The following is a 13,011-nucleotide window of genomic DNA, read 5'->3' on the forward strand; positions in this document are numbered from 1 at the left end:
AAATCCCTAACCATGCTTCAGGGCAACTACCCTCTATTGATTCCCTGAAACGCACAATTGCACGCACCAAACGACTCACTAGCACAACCCAACCCAACCCAACTTGTTTTGAAGAAATTATTATTTCACCCGAAATGGCCATCACACACAATAAAGATAAATTTATTCTTTTTGATAATGAAAGCAGTACAAACAGAATAATTATGTTTGCAACTGCAAGTAATTTACGAAAAATCCAACAGTGTCCCCAATGGATGATGGATGGAACATTTAAACCCTGCCCAAAACCTTTTTACCAACTGTATTCCATCCACGGTTTATACCATCATTCTAACATACCTTTCATTTACTGTTTGCTACCCAACAAACAGCAAACAACCTACACCGAAATTTTAAATGTTCTCAAAACGGAAATCAATAATTATTTTCCCGAAAAAATAATTATTGATTTCGAATTAGCTATGATAAATAGCATTTTGAGAACATTTCCCCACACAGCAATCCAGGGTTGCTATTATCATTTTAATCAGAGTATATGGAGGCATCTCCAAAAATCTACTTTAAGTGTACTATACTCTACAGATAGCACCTTTGCCTATCAAGTTAAAAAGTTAATAGCCCTGGCCTACGTCCCTGTTACAGATGTTGCTGAACATTACAATTTATTAATTGACAGCGCATATTATAAGAGGAATGAGGATAAGCTAACACCATTGCTAGACTATTTTGAAGACACTTGGGTGGGAAGGTTGCACAGATCAGGACATCGACGCCAGCCCAAATTCCAAATCCCTTGGTGGAATGTCTATCTCAGTACTTTAAACCAAGAGGCGAAAACCAACAACAGTGTTGAAGGGTGGCATAATGCTTTCCAAGCAACTACAAACAGAGGCAAACCCACATTCCACAACCTTCTTGAAGCTTTGAAAAAAGAACAAAGCTATCAGGAACTAAGAATGGAACAATCAGTGTCACAAATAGGGCCCAAACTCACTAAACAAACCCAACAAATGTTCCGACTACTTCAAAGTCAAGTCACATTATACCCTACAACTAGAGGTTTAGAATACCTGGCAATAATAGCAAAAAGTCTTCTATAAAAATGTCAAGTAAATATACGAATGTCTTCTTACAATACTAATAAAAATCACATGTCATAAACATATATAATGAATTATAAATAAAACATATTTGTTTGACAAACTTTTAAAAAATATGTAAAAAAATTCGTAACAAATATGCAATGTTTATAATTTTTTATAACATACACATAACATTAGAAATCGACATTTCCCACCCAATCAAAATTGTAAAATAAATACTTACAATTTTTGGAATTGAGAGACGCAATCAAGGAAAAATCAATCCATACAATCCAATCCAATATCTTACTATTCCAATATGGGAAACCCTCAAAAACCCGAAAATAAATTGTAAAACGTAAAAAAACGCTCCAGGAAATCCCGAAAACAGTAGTGTGTACACGTTAGGATTTAAAGTTATATACACACAATTTTAAAAAAACGGTCACGCATATCAAAGTATCAATCCGATTCGAAACCCTCCAAAAAACCCGAAAAAGGTTTAAAAAGTGAAAAAAACGCTCCAGGCAAACACGAAAAATAGGAGATAAAAGTCAAAATATAAGCTTAATAACTTAAACATTTGTTTCTCCGTTAAAAAACACGCTTCCTTCCATGTAGTTTTCATGCGAGGAACCGAAACCTGTAAAATAACATACATAACGAAAGCCACCCACAAATACCCCCTTCACATTTGTAAATATACTAACAATTAACATTAACCATGTAAGAAGACATTTCCGAACACTTAAAATTAGACTTGAAGGAAAAAAAGCACGACACATCTATAACGCAGACTTTTCACCCAAACGCTACTTAAACTAATAATACATACACCAAAAAACACTACAGAGTTTGATTACACCCTCAAACATGACCACTTACTTATAATTTGTATTAAAAAATAACCTTACCTCTCTCCACGCGAAGCAACTCCCAACCGCGAGCTTCTCCAGTCCTGAATGGAGCGCAATAACCTTACGCGGTAAAAAAGTAGTCCCCTTAACCCATTTGTGTAAAAGGATAATAGAATAAACAATGTGAAATAAAAAATATATAATACATACACATGTATAATGTAACAAATTAATACACTATACTCATGACAATTTTCCTTTATTAACAAAAAATAATATATTTAATATAAATTAATATATAATATGTATTATATATTAATAATATAAAATAATTATGTAAAACTTTGAATAAAAGATGTAAATATTTAGTTATTCTGTATATTTATATGAATAATTTTGTGTATAATTTTTATAAAACATTATAAATGTTTATGGGAATAATTAATAATGATAAATAATATAACTTATTTATTGTTATTAATATAACAAGTAGAACCATTTAGTATATAAAGAATGGCCTGAAAAAAGTCTCTATTTTATCTGTGAATATATATATTTTTGTTAATAATCAATGAATGTTTATGTTTATTAATTAATAATAATAATAATTATTAAAATAATTATTATTTTTATTAATTAGTAAAAAAAGATTATATAATTATTTCTAATTATAACAAAATTATATAATTGCTTTACTAATATTTGATAAATACCAGATATTATAATTAAACATATTGTTTCCCTATACAATTATAAACTTTACAACCAAAGCGATTTATATGTTTTATGTAAAAACAACATTGTGTGAAATATACACCAAGAAAATTTATTTTGGTATTTCAATTTATCCTAAGAAATGTAATAATAGTCATGTTACTTGTTAAAAAGAAATATGTATTATATATTTTATTATATTAATATTTAATATTAACATTATTAAATATTAATGTAAGAAATATATAACAAATCATTGTTTAATGTATTTCTATATAAATACTTTAAATTGTAAATGACTGATGGGAATATGCAAAATTTACTGAAAGAATCTAGTAATCCAAATTATTGTTTACATTGACCACATGTATATAAATGTAAAGATGTTATTGTGTGAATAATAAAAGTAAAAAAAAATGTGATGTTATATTTGTTTTTGATTTTATTGTAGTACACAATAAAAAAATTAAAAAATGTTTAATAAACTAATTTGAAAACATCTATGTTGCATAATTTTTTATTATTAAAATACAGTAATGAACAAATGTATACAAATGTGCTGCACACTGACCAATTTTATATGTATTGTTACTACTCCAGTCAATCTAAAATCATAGAAGCTGCAGGACACTAGCAAAAATTATTTTACTATTCCTACTACACTCAAGGTAATACCATAAAATGTGGTGGAGACTAACCAATGTATTTTTATTAATCCAACTCCAGTGTTGGTAATATTACTGATGGTGCTGGACACCAACCAATTAATAATTAGAATTCCAACTCCACTCTAGCTACTGTCTGGAAACATGCTAATACATAAATTGTTTTTATCTAAATAAAGTGTACTAATGTAAAGTTATAATAATATCTATTTTCGTGTAATAAATTTAATGTATCACTGTTAAGTTAAACTATACATCAGCACTCTAAAATACCCAAAACTGTCCCAAAACACTAAAAAGACCCCTTGACCCTAAAGGCCAAAACTGACCCAGAACCCTACAAATACCCCTTTATCAAAAAACTGAAAACTGACCCTAAACCCTACAAATACCCCTTTACCCACAAACTGAAAACTGACCCTGAACCCTACAAATACCCCTTTACCCACAAACTGAAAACTGACCCTGAACCCTACAAATACCCCTTTACCCACAAACTAAAAACTGACCCAGAACCCTACAAATACTCCTTTACCCACAAACTGAAAACTGACCCTGAACCCTACAAATACCCCTTTACCCACAAACTAAAAACTGACCCTGAACCCTACAAATACTCCTTTCCCGACAAACTGAAAACTGACCCTGAACCCTACAAATACTCCTTTCCCAACAAACTGAAAACTGACCCTGAACTCTACAAATACCCCTTTACCCACAAACTGAAAACTGACCCTGAACCCTACAAATACCCCTACAACCACAAACTGAAAACTGACCCTGAACCCTACAAATACTCCTTTCCCAACAAACTGAAAACTGACCCTGAACCCTACAAATACCCCTACACCCACAAACTGAAAACTGACCCTGAACCCTACAAATACCCCTTTACCCACAAACTGAAAACTGACCCTGAACCCTACAAATACCCCTTTACCCACAAACTAAAAACTGACCCAGAACCCTACAAATACTCCTTTACCCACAAACTGAAAACTGACCCTGAACCCTACAAATACCCCTTTACCCACAAACTAAAAACTGACCCTGAACCCTACAAATACTCCTTTCCCAACAAACTGAAAACTGACCCTGAACCCTACAAATACTCCTTTCCCAACAAACTGAAAACTGACCCTGAACTCTACAAATACCCCTTTACCCACAAACTGAAAACTGACCCTGAACCCTACAAATACCCCTACAACCACAAACTGAAAACTGACCCTGAACCCTACAAATACTCCTTTCCCAACAAACTGAAAACTGACCCTGAACCCTACAAATACCCCTACACCCACAAACTGAAAACTGACCCTGAACCCTACAAATACTCCTTTCCCAACAAACTGAAAACTGACCCAGAACCCTACAAATACCCCTTTACCCACAAACTGAAAACTAACCCTGAACACTACAAATACCCCTTTACCCACAAACTGAAAACTGACCCTGAACCCTACAAATAGCCCTTCACCCACAAACTGAAAACTGACCCTGAACCCTACAAATACTCCTTTTCCCACAAACTGAAAACTGACCCTGAACCCTACAAATACCCCTTTACCCACAAACTGAAAACTGACCCTGAACCCTACAAATACCCCTACACCCACAAACTGAAAACTGACCCTGAACCCTACAAATACTCCTTTCCCAACAAACTGAAAACTGACCCTGACCCCTACAAATACCCCTACACCCACAAACTGAAAACTGACCTGAACACTACAAATACCCCTTTACCCACAAACTGAAAACTGACCCTGAACCCTACAAATAGCCCTTCACCCACAAACTGAAAACTGACCCTGAACCCTACAAATACTCCTTTTCCCACAAACTGAAAACTGACCCTGAACCCTACAAATACCCCTTTACCCACAAACTGAAAACTGACCCTGAACCCTACAAATACCCCTACACCCACAACCTGAAAACTAACCCTGAACCTCCAAAAAACTCCTTTACCCACAAACTGAAAACTGACCCTGGCCCCTACAAATACCCCTTTACCCACAAACTGAAAACTGACCCTGAACTCTACAAATAGCCCTTTACACAAGAACAGAAAACTGACCCTCAACCTCAAAAATACCCATTTACCCACAAACTTAAAAATTTCCCAAATCCCACTAAATACACCTTCACTCACGACTACCAAAATTACCCAGAACCCTAAACAATTAACCTATAACAAAAACTATGAAACTAAGCCAGAACACTATAAATAATAATGAACACAACATTAAACATAAATATATAAAAAACAATTATTTTTCAAAAAACTATTATAAAATATATTATCACATTAGCTATAATAATAATTTAGATTAATTAATATTGTTTAATTCCAATTAATTAATTAACATCAACATTAATTAACACATTACATTTAAATGTATACAATTAATGTAATTAAGTCATTATTATAAATTAATTACCAATTAATTTATTTAAATGATATGCAATATATTAATTACATCATTAACTAATTATAATTAATGTGTTAGCAATTAATAAATGTAAATAATATACTAATTCTTAATACAATAAATCACTAATTATTATTAATTAATAACCAATGTATCAATGAAAATCATATACAATTTTTTTTAAAAAATATTAATTATTAATAATCAATTAATCAATTAATCAATTAAATTATATGCTAATTAATCAATTAAACAATTAACTAATTAATATTAATTAATTACCAATTAAAATCTAATTAAAACAATTACCACACATATATTAACTAATTAATTATTATTAAATTACTTCCCACCCTATTCCCCTATAAACCCACAACCCGCTCCTAAACATTTGGTACTATTTATTTATATATTATATATATATTATTTTATAAAATCAATATTTTCTAACATTTTCTCGATATTTTTTACTTTCACTATATTTCGATATTTTGTCTAGTCGATATTTTTAAGTCGATATTTTTGTATTCGATATTTTTGGGTCATTTTTGCAGTCGATATTTTTTTCAACGATATTCCTATAGTCGATATTTTGTTAATGTCGATATTTTTCCGTCGATATTTTGTCCATTCGATATTATGTAGTCGATATTATGTCCAGTTACCGTTTTCTGGTCCTCTGGTCTATGTTGATATCCATTCAACAAGTTTTGGTTACTTTTTCAAGGATTATCCACTCTTTCTCTTTTTATACATTCTTTCCTAATCGTGATCCTACCTGCTTCTTCTTCTTTTTTTGTGGTATCCACTGTGGCCTCTTTTCAGAAGGCTGGGGTCAGCTGCAGTGCTGAGTTGGATACTTGTTGAGTGGTGAAGTGTGTTAGAGAGGTGTTGAGTTGCTGTTACTTACTTATCTCAGTGTAGTGTATTAGATTTGCATTTATATAGCACTTCTTACCCCGAAGAGACACCAAATTGCATTAGCGGACTGCAGCACCATGAAGAAGTGATGGGTTGGAAGAGTGCTGAATTGCAGTGTGCCTATGCAGGAAGCTTTTTGGCTTTGTGTCAGAGTGGTGCTCTGATCTTATCTTAAGTCGTTGCACCTATGCATGAAAAGGCAGGAACAGTGGTGACATAGAATGCCTGCATTGTCCCTTGCTCACTTTGCCACTGGATTCAAGATAGCCTGGCTGATGAGGGGTGTTACCCCAAAACCGGTCCTAGGATGCTTGTTTCAGGTCCAGGGAAGACATGGCTTGGCAGTTCCGGCTGGACTGTTCCCATGAGGCACAGGGTCAAGACTGATTTGCACATGGCTGTGTCTGAACTGGGGTGGTGAAGTGATCTTAAGAAAGATGATGGATTCAACCCAGATCTGTGACTGGGGGTGAGTGTGTGAAAAGTTTCAGTGCTCCGTCCATCGTCTCCTTGTGTTTGCACTGAATTTATTGTTGTGCCTGTTTGAGGTCCCTCAGTAGGAGCCACTCAGGAGCAATTAAGGTGCAGCTCAAGGCATGTCCATTAAACAGGGAGTAGTGGCAGATGCTCAGTAGAAACCTCCGAAGCATCAGCCACAGTAGGTGACCTTAATATTGAAGTCCTTCAGAACGTGAGGAGGGGTTACCTACAAGCCTGATTTGCCCCTTTGTCACCTAAAAGTGACCAAAGAGCATGTACAAGTGGCAGGGTCCATCCACTGTACATGCTCGTTGGCCACCTTTAGGTGACAGAGGCGCAAATGACATTAGTAATCTGGTTACAGGCAACCAGAGTAATAACTCTATAGGTTCCACCCAGGAGAGGATAGCGAGCCAAGGGCATGTACTGCTTTTGTGCTTCCTGCTAAACGGCTGTATTGGGTCCATCCAGAAGCAACAAAGGAGCAGCCCTAAGGGATGCACTGGACACTGGCAACCAGTGTAAAGATCCTAGGAGCCCATTTTATGAACGATTAAGAGAACGTTCTGTTTACAAGGAGCCAGGGGAATAATATCAGCATGAGCAAGCTCAACAACAAATAGCCAAGAGATGAGGAGGAGAACCAACGCGGAAAATCACAAGTTGAAGGTCTAGCCTACTGCCCAGCTTCTAAATGGCATTCAGCTCTCCTTCATCGAGATTTAACCGTGCCAGGCATTTTTCAGACTTTGTTTGCTAGGTTCGACCTAAGAGTGACAGAGCAGCACATGCTTTTCCCTGCGCATAGGCAGCCTAGATAAATTCACTGTGGTGTCCACCCAGAAGCTAGAGCAGGGTGCCCATGGCTTGTGCTGGTTACAGTACCCTCTGGAGTCGATATGAAGTGACCTAGTGGTAACACCATAAATGGATGTCCAGTGATCCAAGAACCAACTCTGCTGTTGATTGTAGGTGTGTACAGAATATTATTAGTGGTCAGATGAACAGGAGTAGAGATGGTTTGGCGGAAGGATAGTTGTGTGATGATCATCAATGGGCCGGGGATCGGGCCCTAGGTTTTGACAGGGCCAATGAGGGAAGCAACCTTGGGAAAATGCCCTTAACCTTTCTGCCCTGCACCTGGATGCCCAGGCTGGATTCTCTCACGACTGGGTGTGAGTGTTTGATTGGTTCATAAGTTCAAGTTCAAGTTCGGGCATTTATATAGCGCACTACTCACCCATAGGGTCTCAAGGCGCTTGCCCCGTCCATCACCACCCGTTTTTGTACCGCTTTGTTCGCCACAAGTTGGCAGGGTATGCTCAGACGTGAGTCCCTTGCTCACTTTGCCACTGGATTCAAGCAAGCCAGGCTGAAGATGGCTGAAATGCCAGAACCGGTCCTAGGAAGCATGTTTCTGGTCCAGGGAAGGCATGGCTTGGCAGTTCGGGCTGGACTGTTCCCATGAGGCACAGGGTCAGACTGATTTGCATATGGCCATGTCTGAACTGGGGTGGCAGAGCGGGCTAAAGAACGGTGATGGATTAAACCCAGATCTGTTGACTGGGTGTGAGTGTTTGATTGGTTCAGATGCCCCGTCCATCACCACCAGGGCTCGAGTAGGGGTACCACGCGGGTGGACGGAGTCCCCCCACTTATTTTACCGGGAGTTCGATAACTGGAGCAAATGGAGTCACACATTCACTCTTTGGCCTCTCCGGGGCGAGATTGGAGCTCATTCAGAACGCTGCTCACGCGCTGGCTCCTCTGATGCAAACGCATCTAAGGGGTGAGCGAGAGGAGGCAATGAGTCTGATGGTGCAAGCCACCTTTTGTGAGGTCACTTCCTGTCGTCACATCAGCGTCCCCCCACTTATTTTTTTAGGACTTGTGCCCTGATCACCACCCCCTTTTGTACCAGGCTGGATTCTCTGGCAGGGAAGGTAAGTAAGGAAGTGGATGTTAATCTCTTGGACAAGGGAGGGAGGTGCAGAGATCTAGTCACTTGACCAGCCCTCCCAGGGCTGCCGATTGGGTTGGGTGGAGGGAAGAGGGACTTGAGGCAAGACAACTGAAAGAGAAAACAAGAAACAAAGGAATGTAGTGCATGTATTTTGTGGGGTTTATCCGAGCTGAAAATTACTACGAAAACATACAGTTTCTCAGTTCCTTGAAAAGTATCCCTGAATTACATCCACAATGGATTCTGAACAACCTGCAAACCTGCATACTGTTTAAAAATTGTTTGTGGCTCCAAGGATAAGTGATTTTACAGAAGCGTGTGGCGTTATTTTTTGTTCTTTGTGTTTTAGTGTGAACTGTGACTCAGCTACCATGCTACTGGCGCTCTCGTTTAAGGATCTGGAACAGATGTGAAAGCCTCATGCATATCATTATTTTGAAGCACTATTTATTGCTCCACTGAAGGGAAACACCTGTGAAACGTTGTATGCTTCTTTGTTCGAGGGCTACCACAATCTGTGTTTATGTCTTTGACATCTGTGGCATCCTGGTTCAGTGGTTTGTACTGAGGGGTTCCTCCCTTGCTAGAACAGGTAATTGGGTATTTTACCATTTGAAATTTTCAGCAGTTTTCAAAGTCTGCACCACTTAATAAGTTAAGTACCTCTGAAGAACTTCTTTTTTTTAATTTAAGTTAAGATGTTCGGCGTTATAGAACGAGGAAAAATTGTAGAAAAGATACTACACGAAACATGTACCATTCTGTAAATGTCATCCTCAAAATTTAGTTCAGCTATGTCTCCCACGTTCGCCCACACACCCCACACTTAACCAAAACGTTTCACCCTACACACAGCCTCATGGCTTTGGTGGTTCTTAAGAAGTAGCCTCTGGTTCTGATCTACTAAGCATTGCTTGAACAAGTCCAGACAGATGTCTTTTTGCCATGATGCTTTGGGTAGAAAATCTTCCTGAAGTTAAATTTGCTCACAGCAGTAAGTCGGTTGTGCCAGCCACTGTTTAGTGGTGGGACAGCGACCTCGTCCCCAGCGTTTAGCTACTACTAACCTTTGGCCCTGGGCCACGCTAGGCATTGGCAGTGTGGGCAGCTGCCCAGGGCCCCGTAGTCAGTTCTTTAACTTGGGGCCCCGTACCAACGCGACACAGCCATGTTATGGCATTAAAGGTGGGACGACCTTACAAGTGCTCCACCCTAGCCCCCCCCCCTCCCCCCCCCCCCCCCCCCCGGCCTCATTGATTTGTTGTAGCACAGCGTACCTGAGGGGGGTGAGGGGTAGGGGGTAGTTAGTCCCAGTTGCAAGAGAACACTTTCCTCCGGTGTGTACAGCAACTAGGCCTCCACCCCCTACAAGCGCGGTGGCACAGCGGGATGGCTATTGTCCCCCTGTTGAGCTCCCTGGCAGAATTATTATTAACACTTTCTGCAGATAACCAACCCTCACACCTCCAGCGCTTTATGAGCTGTTAAGAGGCACTTAAGAAGAGGGAGGGGCTGCAGCTAGAGGAGCAGGGGCATCTATTGAGATGCAGGCAGCCCTGAATGTGTAACGTCTGGGCACATTAAAGGGGCCTTGCAAATTCGCTTTCTGCCCAGGGCCCCCAGAATCCTAGAACCGGCCCTGCTTTGCCCAACAGGAGCGCAACACTTTCCTGTGTGTTTGACCCAGACCAAAGGTGCAGTGACAGTCTGAGGAATCGACAGAGCGACATCCTGAATGGTGCAAATTGTTTGTTGCCAGTAGCGGAAAATGCCAGGGCACGCGCACTCTAAGTGGAGGGATCGCGCGCCCGCTTCTCCAAACCGCTCACAGCAGGAGTCCTCTCAACTGCCAGTGCAGCGCGCGCGGGGTATTATAGTGCATTCTACGGAGGAATCTTTAACGAATCAGGTGCAGCCTCCTACGTGGGAATAGTGCCATTCCAGGCTATGAGCATCATCGGTTTCCCCAGGTTTCGTGTGTGAGGGTCGTGTCAGGATCCACATTCTAACCGGCTCTAGCCGGAATCTCAAAGGGCGGGAGTGCGGTTAGCTTTTCCCGGTATAGTATGGTTCTAAGTAACCGTGAGGAAGTAGCGTTTAAGTGTGCCCGTGTCATAAGCGAATCCAAAGAGATAAAACGCCCTCCTTCATGTAAGTCTGCCCATGTGTGGATTTTTAAATTATGTTTTTGTGATACCGTCTTTTGTTCCCTCCTCACAGAAAAAAGGGAGTGGGGCGATAAGGAAGCCCGCCTGCCTGGGGCGAGTGTAAAGGAAATATTGATGAATTAGTACCGTACACGAATTTTGGTAATTCTACCATTTTTATCAATCCCATCCTGCCAGCGATGAATAATGGCAGTTTAAGCCATATGTCAATATCTTCCTCCAGGTGAGTAATTGCACAACCATAATTTTCTTTTTTTTGTTGTTGTATACAGCGCGAACTCGGCCCGAAGGAATCAGAATGCTTTACATGAGCACCAGTTGCATTACAGACGGACACATTCACTTTTTTCAGGCAGGGTTATATTAAGTGATTTGCCAAGAATCACAGGATGCTTGAGCCTCCCGCCAGACTCTAACCTGGTTCCCCACCTTCAAAGTTGGCCGCTCTAGCCATTATTTCCCCTGAGCCCTGGCGCAGCCAGATCCCCAGATATTTAACAGGCTCGGTGCACCATTGCAGCGGAAACTCAAGTTCCACTAGGTCCTTGTAGTAAGTGGGAAGATAGCTTATGTATTCCAATTAATGGTGAGCCCGGACAATAGTGCAAAACCTCGTAATTTCCCAAAGTTTGGGATTGAGGCTTCCCCGGAGTTCCCTGAGGTAGAGGGTGATATCATCGGCATAGAACAATATCAGCAGGAGACGGTCGTGGAACAGCAGGGCAAATTGCATGTGATTTTCTGAAGCTTGGCAGCTAGTGGTTCAAGCGCTATTGCAAATACTAGCAGCAAGAGTGGCATCACTGTCAGGTGCTGCATTGTATAGGTATAGGGGAGAAGATTCACATATATATGTGTGTGTGTGTGTGTGTGTGTGTATATATATATATATATATATATTACCTACTGGCGGTCGCCAGTAGGTATATATAGTTAGGATTGTTTTCCATAGGGAAATCGCAACATTCTATTGGGAATAACTTTGGCGCCGGTTGGGGAATCTGCCTGAATTTTTCAGCAACTTTGCCTCGCGGCGCTCCGGTCCTTCCCTGAAAGTTTGGGGGGGATCCGTCAAGCGGGGGCCGAGATAAAAGGGGGGTCCCAAAACATGTTTTCCCCATGTTATTTTCCATAGGACGGTCGGTCACACTTTTAGCCCGAACGGCTGAATGGATTTTCACCAAACTTGGCAAAATTGTAGGGACTGGTAGCCCGATGTGCCTTTGCTATTTCTCAAGATATGTGCTCCAGAGGATTTTGAGTAATTTAGGTTCAAAAAAATTTATATATCTATGGCAGCTTACCCGTGAGCTTACCCGTACGCTTACGGTACACGCACGTACGCGTACCGTACGCGTACCTCTAGTGCGCGAGCTGCATTCTGATTGGCTGCCAATGTCTGTCAACACTCCAAAACAGAAACTGTTGGCAGCCATCTTGTGCCTCGGTAGACTGAGGTACAGGAAAGCAGAAAAACAAACGTGTAGAACTCAAAAAGGGGACAGGGTAGAAGCATCCTGACCCCCTAGGCCTGCTCAGGGGGTCCCATAAGGACCCCCAAGGCCCCAAAAAAATTTTTTTTTTTAAAAATCGGAAAATCGCGGGGTACGCTTACGGTGCGCGTACCGGTACGCGCACCGTAAGCGTACCTCAATTTTTTACAAGAAAAAAAAAAAGATTTGGGGGCCTTGTAGAAACACTCTGACCCCCCTAGGGCTGTTCA

At 40.0% G+C, this 13,011-nt stretch overlaps 1 protein-coding gene across 2 annotated transcripts in view; it reads left to right on the forward strand.

Annotated features, from left to right (window-relative positions):
- Nucleotides 1-13,011, forward strand: part of MMP25 (matrix metallopeptidase 25) — a 165,874-nt gene that overhangs the window by 8,853 nt on the left and 144,010 nt on the right. The window contains exon 1 of one of the 2 annotated variants that reach the window (XM_078652889.1): nucleotides 11,252-11,271. The exons of the other annotated variant lie outside the window; for it this stretch is intronic. The gene's annotated coding sequence lies outside the window, so the exon portion shown is untranslated. Of the gene's footprint in view, nucleotides 1-11,251; nucleotides 11,272-13,011 lie in introns of those variants that run through there. 2 annotated transcript variants of the gene reach the window in all.

Source organism: Lissotriton helveticus, chromosome 7 (genome assembly GCF_964261635.1).
Source record: "Lissotriton helveticus chromosome 7, aLisHel1.1, whole genome shotgun sequence".
Classification (NCBI taxonomy): Eukaryota; Metazoa; Chordata; class Amphibia; order Caudata; family Salamandridae; genus Lissotriton; species Lissotriton helveticus.